Source organism: Pteropus medius, unplaced genomic scaffold (assembly GCF_902729225.1).
Source record: "Pteropus medius unplaced genomic scaffold, Ma_sr-lr_union100, whole genome shotgun sequence".
NCBI classification, from domain to species: Eukaryota; Metazoa; Chordata; class Mammalia; order Chiroptera; family Pteropodidae; genus Pteropus; species Pteropus medius.
Window position 1 is genome coordinate 5,654,536 of NW_024356249.1, and position 18,612 is coordinate 5,673,147.

General features: G+C 40.4%; 1 protein-coding gene and 1 long non-coding RNA gene across 2 annotated transcripts in view; both read right to left on the minus strand.

The window, feature by feature from the left end:
• Window positions 1-18,612, minus strand: part of CALD1 (caldesmon 1) — a 171,416-nt gene that overhangs the window by 43,681 nt on the left and 109,123 nt on the right.
• On the minus strand, window positions 5,178-9,831 carry LOC120601006 (uncharacterized). Its single transcript, XR_005652342.1, has 2 exons — window positions 6,920-9,831; window positions 5,178-6,873 (listed from the first exon to the last, which is right to left on the minus strand). It is a non-coding gene; the product is annotated as an uncharacterized LOC120601006 (long non-coding RNA).

Sequence of the window (18,612 nt, forward strand, 5' to 3'; positions counted from 1 at the left end):
CACACATATATGTAGTTTTTAGTCAGGAAAGAAGGTGAAAATGTGCTGGATTTCATTGTAGGATCGTTTGCTATATTTGTGATGTGACTTTTACCTGGTGAAGGTATGCAAGGGGATACATTACTCTGAAGAAATTTACCCAGGAAGGGAAGTACGTCCTACTTCATCTAGTCCCCTCTCTCCTGCCCCATTTCTCTGTACATACACACATCCGAGGTTTACTAAGGTTTGCATACCCATCATAAATTTTGCTTCTCAATAGTAAGACATGATGTGCTCGCACATGTTGGTGTTCTTTTATATGTTGTTGTCACAAGTTATCGCCACCAGCCTACCACATGCTTGATACAATGGAACATCCATACTCCCATGAGTTTCTATAACCACAGACTGTGGCGGGGAAACAAGTGCTGTAGAGCAGAGTAGAAAGAAACACCAGACAGTGGAAGCCAAACCTCTTCACCTTGCCTCTATACACCTATTCTCCATACACTATCCTCCATACACTATCCTCTTCACACTATTGTAGAAGGCCAGTTCTTAGCATCTTTATGACTGCAACTTCCCGTCAAACAAATAGATCAGGTCTGATTGATCGCGTAAGGTTAAAAGACACCCGGGAGTCCTGTGAGTTCCAGTTCTGACTCGGGGTTGCGTGGCTAACTGCGGTTTACTGGAACAGTTTGGAGAATCTATTAGGACCGGCAGATCCCTAAGCTTAAAGACTCATTTCTGAATCAATGCAGGTGGTCACAGGAAATTTTTAAAAGATGGGTTCTAATTGTTTGGGGTCAGCGTTTTAAACGAAAAAGATGGTTAGCATGAACTTCATTGTACCTATAGATGAGTATATAGCACATGACCATTTTAAAGAATAATAATGAAACAAACGCCCACGTACTTACCACCCGGCTAAATAGCACCAAACTCTTGGAGACCCTCTCTGTACCAGGTTTCGATCCCATCCTCGTTCCTTTGTAAATGCCTCAAGTAACCTCTAACTTAGGTTTTGGGTTATTTTAGTTATTCTCTTGCTTTTCTTTGTAGTTTTACCCCCAAGGTATGCATCCCTAAGTAATTCATTTTTTAGTTTCACCTTCTTAGAACCTTATGTCATCTTACTGTATTTATTATGTTTCTGAGATTCATCTATGTTAATATGAATAGCTGTAGTTTGTAATAATAGATGAGGCACAGGGTTTCCCAACATTTCTTGAGATTATAGTTTGGATGGAATAAATGTATTAAGTTTTTATTCAACTGGTGTCATTTTCTTTTTAAAAGTCCATAGATGGTTTGTGATATTCAGTAGAAATAAAATGAATAGTATCTGGATTTACTCTCATATTGAATTGCTGTATTTCTCACATTTATTTTAAAAGGAACAATGTATCTGTCAAATCTATTAAATGTAGACTTGAGGGATAATTCCATGACAGTTTCCTGAGATACACTAAAATCTATTTATTTTGTCACCACTCCTGATATCCCGCCCTACTAAAACAATAAGCTTGGTCAGATATCAACAATTCATTTTTTAATTTATAAATGTTTAGAAAGGGTAGGAATGGAAAAAGAAGGCTGATGATAGAGAAGACACATTTTGCCCTTTACTTTGTTATTCAAGTTAAACTTTGGTTGAAATGAATGAAAAGGAGTGAGAGAAATGTTTAAATGGAGAATAAGAGAATTAAAATATAGTAACCAAACTTTCCTCTCTTTCAGCCCTTAAAGATTCAACCAGTATAAACTGTGGTTGAGATAAACTCAATTACTACCTGTGTTTTCATAAACATTACTTTTCCTTCGTCCCCAACCTAGGATTATTTTTCATCTAATAAGAATCTTAAATAAAGATGATCATTAATAAACTTAGGCTTTTTAAAAATACTATCGGTCAAAAGCAAAATGTGATTTGGGGCCATTTTCTGACTGTTGTATCTATTCAAGGACAATCTCACTCTGATGCACATGATGTGGACAATAAACAGGTTTAGTTACTTTTTTTCAAGTATAACATGAGAAAGCGCTTCAGACCTAGGTGTCAATGACTGGCAACACTTTTTTCTCGCATGTAGGTCTGGATATAAAACCAATTTAGCAACTGCCTCAGAGTGGGGCGCAGGGAAACCCCCACATCCCCACTGGCCGGTTTGAATGCAACTGCCTCTGACCACAGATACATAAACAAGTAGATTTTTTTCATAGTCTAAGACTTAACCTCCTAGGAACAGAAATTTCCATTTCTCTCTTCAAATGTAAAAACATGAACTCATTCTAGATGAGTCTTTTACTTACTGTGACTAGAAATTCAAGTCTCACCCTCAACTCTGAAATATTCATGCGATGCAGAATTTCATGTGGTGGAGCTTCGAATTATGGCACCGCTATTGCATGGGTGAACATTCGACTAAAGAAATACAGTGATTGGAAAAATGAAAACAACATGTCCTTAAGTGGAGATTATGAACCTGTGACTAATTAAAGGGAATCCCTGTAAAGGGAAAGTGGTATTTGCAGACATGCTGACGGAAATGGTCCACGGGGTGTGGATACCGCTAACTGAAGTCGCATGTCCCGTGTCAGCTGCGAGTGTTCTCAGCAGCCTCTCTAGACAGGCAGTGCTTAATGCAGGGAAATTTATGGGTAATGGATTTTCATAACAGGCTTTTTATGATCTTTCCCTCCCCCCAAAGTGCCCTCTGGAGCTTTCCTGCTTCCACTCTCAGTTTTTGTAATTGAAAAAAGATTTACTATTCATTTCCTCTTTCCCTGTAGTCTCTTTTGGCTCCGTTTCTTTCTATTCGAGTGGCGTAGCCGCTTATCTCCCTCCACTGCCTCTTTTCATCTTCTTTCTCTTCTTTGGGAACAGAAAGCTCAAATATACTGATAGATGCGACATTGGAGCTTTGTTTCTAGCACGTCTGGTGAAAGGAGTGACTGTAGTCTAACAAGAAATTTTCTGGGGTGGTCACTACCTCCCGCCTCCAGAGATATTGCGCAGACTTACCTTAAGGTCCAGGTGGCATCCAGCTCCCCCTCCATGTGCTAGAATTGCAGAGCTTTGTTTACAAGTGGTAGCAAATAGAAAGACAAACCTTGAGTGGAGACAGGAAATGAAGAAGGAAGGGCCAAATCCTGAATGTTTGGTTCTTTGGAAAGAACAGTTATTCTTGCAGGGGACCTGGGAGCCAAGCACTGCTCATGGGTCCGACCTCCCTACGGTTGGAAAAGGAAGTCAGGGAGTCTGTTCTGTATTTGGTGGATCATCTTCCTAAGTCAACGGAAACCTTACCCAAGACGGGGCCTGTTCCATGTGAGGGAAAAACGCAGACATATCCTTGTGGTGATTTGGTAAAAAGCCAGCCTGACCAAACCAAACTAAATACAATCTTCTCCCATGCTTAAAGACTCCCTTTGAGTTAACAGAAGACCCGTTATAAAATGTGAACATTTTAATAGAGTAATATGAAGTAACTGAGCACTTATTTTGTGTGTGTTCTTTGAATGGGAATCACCAACAGCTTAAGAATCAGACAGTCAGGGCTGAGAGAGGGAGACGCAGCATGAGAGACATCCTCGGACAGTATGTGACGGCCTAAGGGCACCTCTCTGTGCCCGCAGGTTTCTATCCCAACAATACATTGTTAACCAACAAGGCTGATGCCATCTATCGACTGAATATCAGTGCAATCACCGGTTCCTTATAATTGTTACCAGGTACAGGAGGTACTGCTGCAGTAGGCGAGATGACCGACTTTATTCTAAAATTGTCACCTTTTCTAACGACAATTTACAAAATTATAGCATTGGCATTGGCTTAAGCGTTTCTTTAATCGTGTGTACATTCCTCTCCCCAGCCAAACCACTGATCCATGTGGGACCTAGACTTTGAGGGAATGACAGTTAAATTCAAGTGGGACATCAGGGTGGTGAGCTCTGGGCAGCAAAGGGGCTGCACGAGGAGCCTAGATTCTGAGGACGAGGTGGTGGGTGATGTGCCAGGTATGAGGGCGAAGTCTTAACTTGTGGTAGGTAGCAGGATGCCGGTCAGTGATGCCACCCTAACACGCAAACTGACATCCATCTATTCAACAGATATTTACTGAGCATTTATTCTATTTAAGCCACTTAGATTGGAAACCGAGATGACTTAAACTGAAAGGAGTTTATAATCTGGCAGGAAAGCTAAGATGTGTGGTAAACACCATAGGAGATTTACTGATAAAGTGATATAAAGTTAAGAGGAGGACGAAGACGTTTCCAGCTAAGGGATCGGAGAAGGCTTCATGGAGAAAGTGGTGTTTGAATCGGGTCTTTTAGCATTGGGGGCTAGGATTGAAGTTTGGTGGGATGGAAGGGGACCTTTCCACTTACAGAGAGCTCAAACAGCAAGGCTGCGGAGTCAGGAAATATGGACATGGAAAAGCAAACAATTCAGTCTGGCTGGGGCTTGGAGTGCATGAAGGGCATTAGGAAAGCTTCAGTTGTGTTTGGCACATACAGACGGCCAGCTTCTAATAACTGGAAGAGTAAACCAACCATTTTACACAGCTTAAGGACAGAGGTTCCTTCCATGGCAGTGGCGCTATGGAAGCACGCAGGGAGGGTTTTCTAGTTTCGGCCTCCATTCCAGGTGTTTTATTTCACCCTGCAGCTTTCCCCACGAAATAAAGGGCCAGCTACCCAATACCAAGGGCTCCATAAATCTTAGCTGCAAGAGGAGACTCCAGTTCAGCAAATCCTACAATCACTTAGAACAGAAGCACCGTGGGCGATCCTTCAAGAGCAATAAGCTGTGGCTTTCAATTTTTCAGAATGACATGTCTGTATGTCCTTTCTTTTCTATTCTTGCCACCTTCTCCACTATCTCGTACTCACTGTGCCCACAAAGAATTAAATCAGATTTTTACTTATTCAGATCCCAGGTGAAATCCGCCACTGTGGGAAAGTGACTGGATAGCAGGACCATGGAATAATTAAACTGGAAGGAATTTCGGAGGCTATTTTCAATCCAAGCTCCATATGTTATACATGGTAATCTGGAGTCTAAGAGGTGCAGCGACTCACACAACCAATGTCAAGGTCAGGACTAAGCCCAGATCTTTAGTTCTTATCCCTGTCTGCTTTCTAACATATGACTATGAACTTTTCAATTTTTTTTTTTTTTTTTTTGCAGATTAACAAAGAGTTTTAGTCACCTAAACCAGGGATTGGCAAACTATGGCCCGAGTGCCAAATCCAACCTACATCCTGTTTTTGTAAATAAAGATTTATTGGAACACAGCCATGCCTGTATAGTCTAGGGCTTCTTTCACACTTCCATGTCAGAATCGAGTAATTATGTCAGCAGGTGTATTTCCCACAAATTTGAACATACATACGATCTAGTCCAATGGTCTCAAAATTTTTTTTATAGTTTACTCCTATCAGTTAAAAAAATTAAGCATGCTTTTCTCTCTTCTTCATTTTTACCTAGAGCAATCTTGTGTATCCACAAGCCCAGTTCAAATTTTACACTCTTCTGCGATGTCTTACCAGATAAAATGGAAGTCAGTTGGAAGGGATTCTTTCTCTATATGAAACCTTTGTTGTTGGTCTAGATGTTTGTCGTATACTGACTTATTATTATTACTTGTGTATCATCTTATGTCTTAAATTATGTCACATTTGTTAAAAGCAAGAGTCATGTTTTATACATTTTTTTAGCCCTCCTCCCCAATGTACCTTGCAGAAACTAGGCCCTTACTATGTATTTTAGTGATAGAATTCAAGAAAGGTTTATGGCATAAAACACTGAGCAATGGCAATTACGAAAGCTCATTAACAATGATAAAGGCTAATTCAGTTCCCTGAATACAGGGTAAAGATCTAAGTTCGTGGGTATTCATCTGATTTGACATGGAAAAGACAAATCAACCAACCTAAAGCCATTTAAAAGTTTGAGTGTCAAATACAGGACAATAATGCTTCCCAAAAGGACAGATCAATGAAATGTGACTCAGTTTCATGAATATGGAAAGGCCTACAATTCTATACTAAGCTCATGAGTGTTTACCGGAAAAAAAAAAAAGAGGAAGTTATTAGAACTTTATCAGTGGGAGAAGGCCATCCTCAAAGTATGTCTGAAAGATATGTGAGTGAGGACACACACACACACACACACACACACACACACTCATTCAAAAGTATGGTGTGTCGGCAAGAAAGCAGACACTCCATATTGGCTTGTGTATATGAACCAGGAAAATCTGGCTCTGCCCGCTGCCATGTTACAGGGGCCGTGGGCCTTGGTCTCTGGCCATGAGTTCCAGAAGCTGAAGCCTTGATCATCCATCAAGGGAAGAAAAGATCTCTTGGGTTTAAATATCCATACTGTAAAGTGCTAGAACAGAGCCATTTTCAACCAACCTGGGAGTGACAGGGGCAGCTTCAAGGCTACAGGCAGAGACAGAAACAGGAGGTGGAACCCCAACACTCCACATTTCTCTCAATTCTTTCCTGCCAGAGGTTGGAATCAACTATTAATCAAAGCCTTCTTGCTAGTGTCTGCTTGGGTAGGTACCTGGAGAATTTTTCTCATTGGTCCAAAATGCAAAAGTTTTAATGCATTTATTGTAAATTTGTTTCTCATTCTTATGCTGCTTTCTCTGTAGATGGTATCATGTTGCAACTACATGCAGAAAGTCCCCTTGAGTTTATATTTGGAAATTGTATGTTTTCCTTATTAAGAAGAACAAAATGGTTAGGGATAGGAAAGGCATTTGACTTACAAAACTAGTTAGTAAGCAAAGGCTAAAATCAAACAGAGTCATCTGGTGTTTTCCAGTCTGCTTTAAGAGCTTGTATGTGAGTGTGTGTGCACACGTATACCTGCTATCTGTCCTCCTTGTATGTGAGTGTGTGTGCACACGTATACCTGCTATCCGTTAATTAGTGTCACATGATTGGCCTTGGCTTGGCTCATGAACAGAGCAGAAGTTCAATATTTTCCTATTACTCTGGTGCATGCCTTTTTCCCTCTAAAACTCCTGCATTACTTTCTTTTGTAGATTTCTTTTATCCTTCTGTATTCTTTTTCCTCTCACTATCAAACCTAGTATTGGTTTTGGCTTTTTGCAATGTCTGTGGAAAGCAAAAATAATTCAGGACAAGTAGGTAAATTAAGCGAATTTAACTCAGCCAGTTCTTTAGAAGTATTTTCATGTGCTCTAGTCAAAAGTGATTCTGTAATACATTGGATAAATTAATAAGAGAGTCAAAAGTAGCCAATTCCACTTTTTGTATCATGGGCTATCTCGTCATTTTTACATTTAATTTCGGAGTTACGCTTAGAAATTAGTTTAATTTACTTTGTGGCTAACCTAAATACACCTCAGGATGTAGCTACAGGGGGTGACAGTGAAATGATTTTATTTCCAAGGATCCTAACCACTTGCCCAGTTGATTAAAATGTCCAAACGAAGAGTTCGATTTTGCTACAAAATGTCTCAGAACATTATATTGACTATTTTTGATCCAGATATTAGTAGCCATCACCCCAAAAGGACATTGTATTATGGGCTTGTGCTCCCTAGAACTATGCTTCGGCCCTTTACGGACTCCATCGAATTTGTCGTCACAGAGGGCTTTGACACTGTGACCGTATCTTCCTTTTTGAAATTCTCTGCCTGCCATTTACTTTGTAGTTTCCTTTGTATCTTCTGTTGGGTTTCTTCTTCAGCCCTATTCTTTTCCTACTCAGCATACTCGCCTTGGGTAATCCCACCTATGCTTATAACTTGTTAGCTGATTTTAAGGGGTGATGATTTTCTAATTTATATTCCTAGCACAGGCTGCTCTCCTGAATTTCTGAGTGATGTTCCTTTCTTGGTTATAAAATTTCCAGTAAGGAAGTTGAGAGGAATGAGTTATTCTGGACATCTAATTAATCCAGGACTCTTTCAAAATTCAAAACTTTCCCTGTGCTGGTATCGCACTCTCAGATCCTCTTATTTTTGAAGGTGATGGTTAAAAAACATTTTAAAAAAATTCCTCAGTCATATCATCCTACCCTTGCTACAGAGAGCAATTTCACGATGTCAGGATGTGAAGCTGGCTTAATATGAAAAGAAAAGTATTCCTTACTTACATTAAATATTAAGATCGATAGCTTGCATGAACACAGAGAAAACAAATATATTTTTATTATTTATGACTTTGAAATGGATACACTCTTTTCCGATTACTTGGCTGAGAATTTCACTCTTTACATGCATAGGAAATAAAGCTGACCCAATACTCATGTGTCTAGAAGTTGATTTTGGTTAAAAGCACAATTCACTACTGTTAGGTTTAAAGTAACTGAGCTGAAACTACCAATCTGAAAAGAAACCTGTCTAACTCGTTTCATATATATAGTGTAAGTTTTTTAAAGGTTTCAAAACGTCAGACAGAAACAGAGCCTGGCCCTGCCAGCTGGGAGCTACATGACACAATAGGGGATGCATTTAGAGCAGTGGTTCTCAGCCTCGGCTGCACAGAAGAACAACCCGGGGGAGCTTTTAAAAATCCCTCTGCCCTGCCTGTGCCTCAGACCAATTAAACCAGACCCGCTGGGGGTATGATCCAGGCATTAAAGCACCCCAAGTGATTCCAGTCTACAGCCAGGTTGAGAAACACTGATTCATAATGAGTGACTTATGAATAGTCTGGGCCAGAGGCAGTTATGTCAAAGGCAGTATGGAGTCATTCAGAAAACAGAGTGCAGAGAGGAGTCATGGGCAAGAATTTAGAGATCGAATGGAAATAGATGAAGCCATTCATTCTTATGATCCCAAACATCAGGCTCATTTTGCTTCTCTTCTTTTATTTTTTTAAATTGAAATATATCAATAGTGATAAGCAGAAAGTTGGTGTTACTTAATAATGTTGTGCAGATAAAAATTTTTTAATTCATTTAACATTGGTTCAATACAGTGTGTGGCATATCCCTTGTTCTCTCTCCATGATAAAATTTGACGGACTCTGACCCCACCTTCATTGGCTGGTGGCGTCCCGTAGACTACCAGGCCTGGTGACTGGGAGGATCGAACCTATTACCCCAACCTCCTTTTATGATGAAAACATCCCATAACTCCTAATTCCTATCTTTCCCCCATCATAGATGATGATCAGTGTCAGGATGCTATTCTCCAATCTCAGCTAAGGATCTATGAGAAAGCAATTCGTAGAGTCTGTTTTACAGAATTTGAACTGTAAAAAGAGGCAAAAAAAAAAAAAAAAACAAGGTCGGGAGCCAGCCAAACCAACGAGGTACCTGCCAAACCACACCTTATCCTCCTCAATCAGCAAAAATATCATCCACGGCCTGGCTCCTCTTACCTCACCAACAGGAGTTAGTTCATTCCCTTATTAGGACACTGGCAGTGGCAAGAGAGTCTGCTCGTGTCTGAGGCCCAGCAGTGGCTTCTACAACATGTGTAGCTCATCAAAAACAAGAAGAGGGTAACAGCCACTGAGGGAGGAGACTGGAAAAATCAAATCCTCGCTGTATGGAGGAGAATTCATCTTGGTAGGCCACAATTATGGTTTGGGATTTAAAATTAAAAAAAAAAAAAATTTTTTTTTTAAAGGCCAAACCAACAAAATACAATCCTAATTTTTTTTTTAAAATGCATTTTTTGGAAGGGCGTTTTTGACTTAGAAATGCAGTCAAGGAAATTATAAGTTGAATGCTTCCGGGGAGTTGAATACAGGTAGTCAGTGAGTACCTGGTCTTCCCTTCAAGGGAGCCTAGGCTTGGGTGGTCTGCTCCAACTGGAGACACAGACCTGAGCCGAGAGGTGTCATCTGCTTTTTATCATTTATTTATTTATTTATTTATTTATTTATTTATTTATTTATTTATCTATCTATCTATCTATCTATCTATCTATTTATTTATTTATAATCTGGAGCAAAATAAAAGCTCTGTCCCCCTCTGTCTTTCTGCTTCTCATCTATCTACAGGGCTCTCCTCTCCACTCTTGGACCCTCGGCTTAGCTTTCCAACTTGTCCCTTTTCTCACCGTGTACCACCATGCACACCAGGCTTTTTTTCTATGATATTGGAGTAGCTTCCAAGTCAAAATGAGACGTCTCCCCATTACGATCTGTGTCAGCAGGGCTGTCCTGTTAATCCCATCCTGTTTAGTGGCTAAGCTGTTTTTGGAGCCGACTCATGAACTCACATCCACCCAAGCAATAATAGATTGCAATTCTAACTTTCTAGAATTTACAAAACACTTCCATCCTGGGTATGCTCTCTCCTACTTCACAGTTGAGGAGATAGGCTCAGTGGAGTTGGGTGATTTGCACTCAGATCTAGCTTTTCTGATTGGTGCTCCCTTCCATTTCAAGGATGTCTTAATATTGTGGTTCTGTTCAGATGACGAGCTCTGAATCTACCAGAGAGAATTTAAGTCCTCAACTTCCCCCCAGGGACCTCAAAAAAAGGGTGTTTGGGCCCTTGGGAGACTGCAGGAGGCTCCCGGATCCACTCTGCCCCTCTGGGGTTAGGCTACTGCTCACAGCCAACTCTGCTAAATTTGACCCCTTGTTAAAGTTGTAGGTAATGTTTCTGAAGCTAAAAAGTCAAACGTAGCCATCACTGTCTATTAAAAATACACAGTAACACTGGCGATTGAAAAAAAGAGGAATGTACTAAACAAGCCAAATTGGACTTTGAATGAATGAAGCAAATAAACTGTTTAAAAGGACGAGGAAGTTTAATAGTGATAACTCCCATTTGTACAGTACTTCTGAAGTGTCAGGCAATGGACAGGATGCATCTCACCCAGTCCTTACAATAGCATTGAATAAACATGAGTAAACTGAGCAAACCCAGTATAGAGAAGTCAAATCGCTGCCCAGGATTTACACACAGAACATTTTAGCTACCATCTGGCTGACTCCAAAGTCTAGGTAGTTTGCACCACTGCAACACAGCATGTCCATTTCTTCCCAGGTCTCAGTTCTCTGACTTTGATAGAATTTAGAAATTAACATATGAAGAAGTTCAAAATTATTGAGTTTATTTTCTTTTAATTTGCATAGGAAAGTCATGTGATATTATTAATCGAGAAATGAGAGGAGTTGCTGTCTTTATAGAAGTCCAGGTCTCCCACCGGAGGAAGAGGTTTCCTCACTGCCTCTTTGTAGGGCACTTAAAGCTGCCTCTAGCTGGGCTCGTTGTTTAAGGTCATGAGTCATGAAAGTTCAAAGACCCTCCCCAGACCACGTCTCTCGCCCTCTCTAGCCCTGCTCCACGAGGAGGGGAGGCTTGCTCATCAGGCAGGATCTGATGTCATAATTATACTTGCTGCCAGATTCTCCCACTCAAAGACCAAAGGTTAGAGCTGTGAAAGCACAGGCAGGGAATAACATCCGTTAAGTGTTAAGCTGGAGAGAACGAGGGAGCTACCAGGAGCCAGGCTGGAGCAGGCCGAGAGCCAGGAGCCAGTCATCTCTCTCACACACACACAGAGGCAGGGAAGAGGTGGGGGTGAATCAACCTCTCTGGCCTCTTTTTCCTCATCTATAAAATGGAGGTCATGGTACTTAACTGGTGACGTTGTTGAAGGATTGATTAAATGAACTAGTATTTGTAAAGGGCTTGGAACAGTACTTGGCACATAGTGAGCACTGCATGAGTGTTAACCATTGGTCTGGTTTTACAATATCATTAATCTTCTCCTCCTCCTCCTGATCATCGACATCGTCAGACGAAAAATAAGTTCCGTGCTTCTACGTCTTCCAAGCTATGCTGCTATTTCCAAGCATGAAGGGGAGAAACAGGGCAGAAGGATTTTTCTGACTCAAGGATCTTAAAAATCTTTTATTGAAAATATTAACATCAGAGAAGCCTGAGAAATGCAGAATAAATGTAGAGGAAATTCTTATCTTTTGTGCAAATCCTCTTATTCTCCCTCTGTTGACTACCTCTTCTGTTTTTCTCTTTTGAGGAGTCGTCGGTGGTGGGAGAGAGTTGTGGCTACAAATGTCCAAAAAAACGCAATGCCTTGTTTTATCTCTCATTTTCTCTGTCTCTCTCTTAATCCATGCCACCGCTCATTAAAACGTAGATGGAAATCTATCATCGGACAGTTTTTTCTTCCCATGCCAGAAAATGCACGTGTCCTACTATAGGAGGATAATCCCCTTTTCTATTCTTTTTTTGGGGGGATGGGGTGGGGTGGGGTAGGGGGCTGGCTTAACATCCAAACTTAGTGAAGAATCAGTGGATCAGAGCTCTATGCATGGAGGTTGGTTCTGACTCTCACTGGGATGGCTTTAGGCAGAATGCTTGTCAGCGGAAGATCTAGATATCCCCACTGTCCCAATATCTTTCAGCCAGCTGGCATTCTAATTGTACTAGAAAATTATTCCGCTTATTGCTTATGAATTCAACTATGAAATGTGATGCAAAAGTAGTGTAAATCTTTAAGTACTTGTTAAGGGTTGAAGTGTGTCCTCTACAAATGATACATTGATGACCTAACCCCTAGGACCTCAGAGTGTAATCTTATCTGGAAATAAGAAGTAATAAAGTTAGAATATGGTCACTAGGGTGGGCCCTCTTTCAATATGACTGGTGTCCTTATAGAAAGGGAGAAATTTGGACACAGAAACAGACATACATGGAGGGTACACTCTATGAAGAAACACACAGAAAATGTCATGTGAAGGCAGAGGATTGGAGTGACGAATCTACATGCAAAACCACCAGAGATGCCAGCGAACCACCAGAAGCTAAGAGAGAGGCATGGGACAGATTCTCCTCACAGCCCTCAGGGGAAACGACCCTGCCTGTCACATTAAGAGACCTAGTATGTAATTCTTTGTTACGGAAGCCGTAAGAAACTAGTACAGTATTCAATTTAAGGATACAATGGTTCCACTTTTTAAATAAAGTGCTTTTTTTTTTTTTTTTTGACAGTTTCTAGCACCTTCTACAGCTTATTTGGGTGAGTGGTTCATTACAACAGCCCATCCGATTTATGAAGACGCTTTCTGTTGTAGCTTGTACCTTCTTTATCCTCTCTTATGCTCAGTTTTCACCTTTGTTATGTTCCTTTTGCTCCTCTGGTACCTGGGGATTTTGCTTGGAGATTTACCTGTAGCTCTGAGGTGGCCCCATAAAACTCGAGCCATCTCAGGCTCCCGGGGGCAGCCAGGAGACAGTGCTTCCATTCCCTGGGTGGAGGGAATGTTTTACAGGACCTCCCTCCCAGCCCATAAATCTTCAGATCCAGGAGAGACAGACTCATACTACTTCTCTGGGTCAAATTTAATGTTTAAGTAAGGTTAGAAGTTTTTAAATGTATACGGGAGTGGGAGAGTAAGCGGAAAACAAATCTATCCCATGATACTAACTCCTTATAGATCTGGGATGGTACAATCTATGACTTCAAAGCTGTTTCCCTTGGGGTGAGTAGAGACTGTACATACACCCTTTACTGGGTGAGGTTAAAAGGAAAGCTCCCGCTTATGCATGAGCCTCACGAGGTTTGCCCCATTGTGATCAGGAAGTGTTCGCTATGCATCTGCTTGATATCCGAATACCATTTTTGCATTAGGCCTCTCTAGGATGTATAAGGTTTGCCCAATTTGTGGAGAAGATGGCAAACTTTAAATTGCAGAGGTAAGGGCCAGGTTTGTTGCATTTGCTTCTAGGAAGTCTGTATACTCATATTATGGGTTAGATCGTGTCCTCTAGTGCTTATTTGAAATTAAGATTATTTCCAAGTGTAGTCAAGTTAAGATGAGGTCAGTAGGGTGAGGCCTAACTCAGTATAACTAGTGTCCTTATGAAAAGGTGAAATTTGGACACAGAGAGAGACCCACACAGAGGGAAGACGATGTGAGGAGAAGTAGGGAGAATATGTGGGAGTTAGGATATCTAGCTCCAGTTTTTCATCTGTCAAGAATGTGCCCATTTGGGGCTGTGAAAGGTGGGTCTGGTCACAGGAGGGGTGTTGAGATGCTTTTCCCAACCATCAGTACTACTTCTAGAAAGGCTACCTGTGACATGGCAGAGGTGAGTGCGCATTAGGCTCCTCTTTAAAGCCACCTCTTCTGCTTCCAAAGTTCAGTGTAGCTAATGCCGCTGGGCCTCACTCATGCATTAAAAAGTTGTGTGAACACGGTATTTTTCTATTAAATTTTTAGGCATATCATAACAACTTATTAAATCGCGGTGGCAATTATCTACACAGGAGCTACAAGTGTCATGAAATCACATTAAAGCTAGGTTTTTAAAATCGCTTACATTTTACGTATTTTACGTATTTTTTTTTTCTGGAAACTACACAGAGTAGTTATGAGCTGTGGCCTCCAGTAAGGTGTTGTTTATCTGTGTAAAGAACATTTTTACGCTTTAAAGAACAAAAGTTGCAAATTTATTTTCTTCTCTTTGAGGCGAAGCTATAGTCCTTATTTTATCATATTATTATTTTCTATTACCTCTGTTACATACAAAGGGAAAGGGAGAGTGATTTGGAGAATCAAATTCTAGACAAGATGTGTAGACATTCCTGTAAGGGTCAGTAAGCGGTCATGGAAAGGTAAAGAAAAGAAACGAAATGGTAATACAGCAGGCAGAACTAGCCTCTGAGAGACCAATGTCTCGTGTGGGTTAGACCCTAAGTAGAAATTCATCAGCCTAGAACATCAGACTAAAATACTAGGCCCTAAGTAGGAAGATCAGAATTTGAACAAAAACGTTCCAATCGATGTCTGCACGACGTGAGGTTTGCAATAAAGTTAAAGAGAAAAAGGCAAAAATCAATGAGAAAAGTAACCATACTTTCTCTAGAAGTTTACTGTTTTAAACCCTTCTTAATAAAAGTATCTCCTTTACTGGTTGCTTTGTTTAATGTCAGTTGTTTTTAATAAAAAGTAGTCTGAAAACAGTGGAAATTAGTGTTTATAAATCCAGTGGGCGAGAGCAGATATTATCAGGCAAAGCGCGCTCCTTCGCAAGTTGGCTCATGAGTTAAAAACCGACCACCTAGTTGCTTCCTTGATTTTATAACCAGAAAAAGTATTTGAGGGCAGAGGAGCGAGGATGACCTGGCTGAGCTTGTTAAATACAAACCCAGTTACGACATCACAAACAAATGCCACTGTGAGATTTTCATTTGTGAAGTTGCATAATATAGCCCATGCAAGGTCCTTTTCCCAACCCTGTGAAAACAAATGGTCTCTCCAAGTTGTCTCTCTGATATTAAATTTTAATTGGGAAAGAATAGGGCTATTTAATAATGATTTGCATTAGTCTTGTACTTAACATTTTTCCTTACACTTTAATGTATGTCATTTTAATGGACGGCTTTGCCGCCCTGCAAGTTATGACGAGCAGGCATGAGCCTCTCCATTTTATAGTTTATGTTGCTGCGAGATGAAGGCGCTAGATCAGAATCCAGAATCTCTGATTCTTGCTCCCAAAGCCTCTCTCCTTAAACCTCCATGCTGACCCCTGCAGCAGGCATCCAGTGAGGTCACCAGCCAGCAGAGCTTCCTAAGCTGCTCTGAAGGCAGGGGCCGGGGATCCAAGATTATATAATATGTTTGGTGGTTTTCAAACTTCAGTTTGCAGCTCTTGAAATCTATTTAGTAGGTTATGACCACCATTTTTTAAATAAGATAAACAAGTATAGGAAATATGAGAAAGCAGGAAACTAGATCACTATCTCAAAGAGATACCTGTAATCCCATGTTATTGTAGCATTATTTACAAAAAAACCCCCAGCAACCTAAGTGTCCATCGATGAATGAATAAAGAAAAAATATATATTTATATGTACATATATACAATATATAATTAATACTATTCAGGCTTAAAAAGAAGGAAATTCTGCCATTTGCAATGGGGATGAATCTGGAGGGCATTATGCTAAGTGAAAAAAAGCCGAACAGAGAAAAACAAATACTGCGTGGTATCACCGTATGGAATTAGACATAAACAAGTTCAACTTGAATGGTGGTTGTCAAGGACTGGGGTTGGGGGAAATAGGGAGAGGCTGGCAAAAGGGTACAAACTTGCAGTTATAAGACAAATAAAGTCTAAGGATCTAATGTATAACATGGTGACTACAGTTGATAACACTGTATTTATATAACTGAAATATGCCGAGAGTAGAAATTAAGTGTTCTCAGCAAAAAAGAAAAAAAGAGTAAATATGGGAGGTCATAGATGTGTTAATTAACTCGATGGTGGGAATCCTTTCAAATATATCAGATCGTCACATTGTACACTTTAACAATAAAGCTGAAACAAATTCTGAAAAACAACTTAAACAATGTCAGAGGGCATTGTACACAGCGAGAATGAGCACTGTTTTGTGGAATATTTGTTTCAAATACATATATGTATACGTATGGGTATTTTAACTTAAGTAGAAGGGTATTTTAACTTAAGTAGAAGTTAAAAAGAACTTGTATTTCTTTCAGAGGACCAGAGAAAAATGGAAAACAGGAAAGCTCTGATGCAGCCGATGCTGGTTAGGTGGCCGTATAGGGTCCCTGAGAGCAGCCGCAGCCCTAAATAGACCTGGGGGTGTTGGGTGGTGGGTGGTGGGTGTGGGGAAGGGCGGAAGATAAGCTTGAAGCCAGAGCCTGTGTTTTGTCTTTTTCATGTTCTTAAGGGCTAGTCCAGCAGCACTAACTCGCACAGGAAACCCTCCATGAATATTTGTTGAATGAACGTACAGCGATGAATGAGGTTTACAGATTTTTTTAAGGCTCCTCTTAAAAATTCAGTTAGGCTTGGACATGAATCCAGGCAGTCCTACATTTATGAAAAGTTTGTTTCCAAAACCTTAATTTGCACATTAGTTTTTGGAACTTCAGACATCATTATACAGAGCAGTTGAGATCTCAGGCCAACCAACAACCAACCACCTTTATATAGCTGAAGCTAGTACACACAACTGAAGCTGCGTTTTTATAGGAAAAACACAACCTCACTGGTCCAGTTAGGAAGGCCAGGAGCAAATTAGCCTCCAGATGGCAGAGGAACACCTCTCCAACCCCTATGTATGTATCTTGTTGCTGTTAGACCCGCCTCTGCAAGGCCATTTTGGTGGGACTGGGAGGGATGTGAGAAGCAGCAGGAAGTGAGGACTCATTTCAAGGATAGGAATAGGTCAAAGATAAGGAGAAGGAAAGAGAAATGAGCAATGCAAATAGCATCAAAGAGGAGGGAAAGAAAGGCTTGGGGCTACTGAGTATCTAGCCAGTGTGACTGTGGCCAGGTGGCCAGGAAAACACATGCAGGAAGCCGAGACCACCTCCGTAAGGACTTGGTGTCGGCTGCAGTCACCAACGCATCAGCAATACAGCAGTATTGTTTACAGAGTGTCCGATATATGCAGAGCATAATTACCCCTTTCCTCTATCATCCTTTCTTATTTTTCAGCCATAAACAGAAGCAGCAATTTTATCCTTAGCCAGATAAGGGGTCCAGAAAAGTCAATCATTTCAAACCAATCTCGAAACCCAAAAGTGAGCAAAAATGGCCAGTTTGGTATACAAACCAAGTCTCCCAATGCACATGACTTTGACTTTGTAGGAGAGAAGAGCCCTCTCTGTCCCTCCCCCTGGACTATTTATTGACTTTTACTTTGGACACAAATCTAACATGCAGGGGTTGCTAATGTGGCTGGCTACGGCAGACTAGAGAGTAGGACCACCACATTTGTCTCTAAATGTGACACAAAAAACAAAACAGCAATTAGAAGAGATCAAAAGACATAAAGAAGAAGGCAGAGGACATCACATAATAATCGCACCCACTTTTGGATAAGAGTCTTAACCACTAAGTCTTATTATGCATGTTTACCAGCACGATTCAAAACAACTATATTCATAGTGACGATTCTCAGCAATTGAAAAGTGTTTCAAATGTGTTGCAATATCTATTTTAAAGAAGGGAGAGTTTCTATTCAGTTTTGCTTTTCTTTTTTTGGTTTTTCTGTTTACAAAATTTAGCATGCTATAAAATTGTCATGCTGCATTCCCCAAAACGACCGGATAAACCAGCTATTCCTATACTTTTTACAAACCCGAACATTTTTATGTACACTTCTTCTGTCATTTCTGCTGAATCATACGTAATTATGCCAATCATTTATTTCCCTGCCATATTTTTAACTTACAGTTTCCTCTGAAAACAGTGGGATGCACGAAATAAATTTCTATGTTTCTTTGATTCATGGTTTTAAAATTTATATACCCTTCCACATTTGTTTCCAAATGTGACACAAAAAACAAAACTTTTTCATCCTCAGGATATATCAAAGCGTACTTCTTTATGAGAAATGTAACCGTTAATGGGCTAAAGCATGAATATTTACAAGAAACCTGAAATCCTGACTCAAAAAGACTTTACTAAGGCTTTGGAAAAATGAGAAAACTAATAGTGAAACTATTAGACTGCAAGTGACAGAACCTCTCCATAATCTTACTAGGAGCAAATTAGGCAGCACCTTGAACTCTAAAGAACTGAATAGCCATTCACACCTGCCCTGGAAAATAACATGGCTCTGTGTAGGTCTCGAGGTTCAGGAATTTTAATGCGTCTCATTAAAA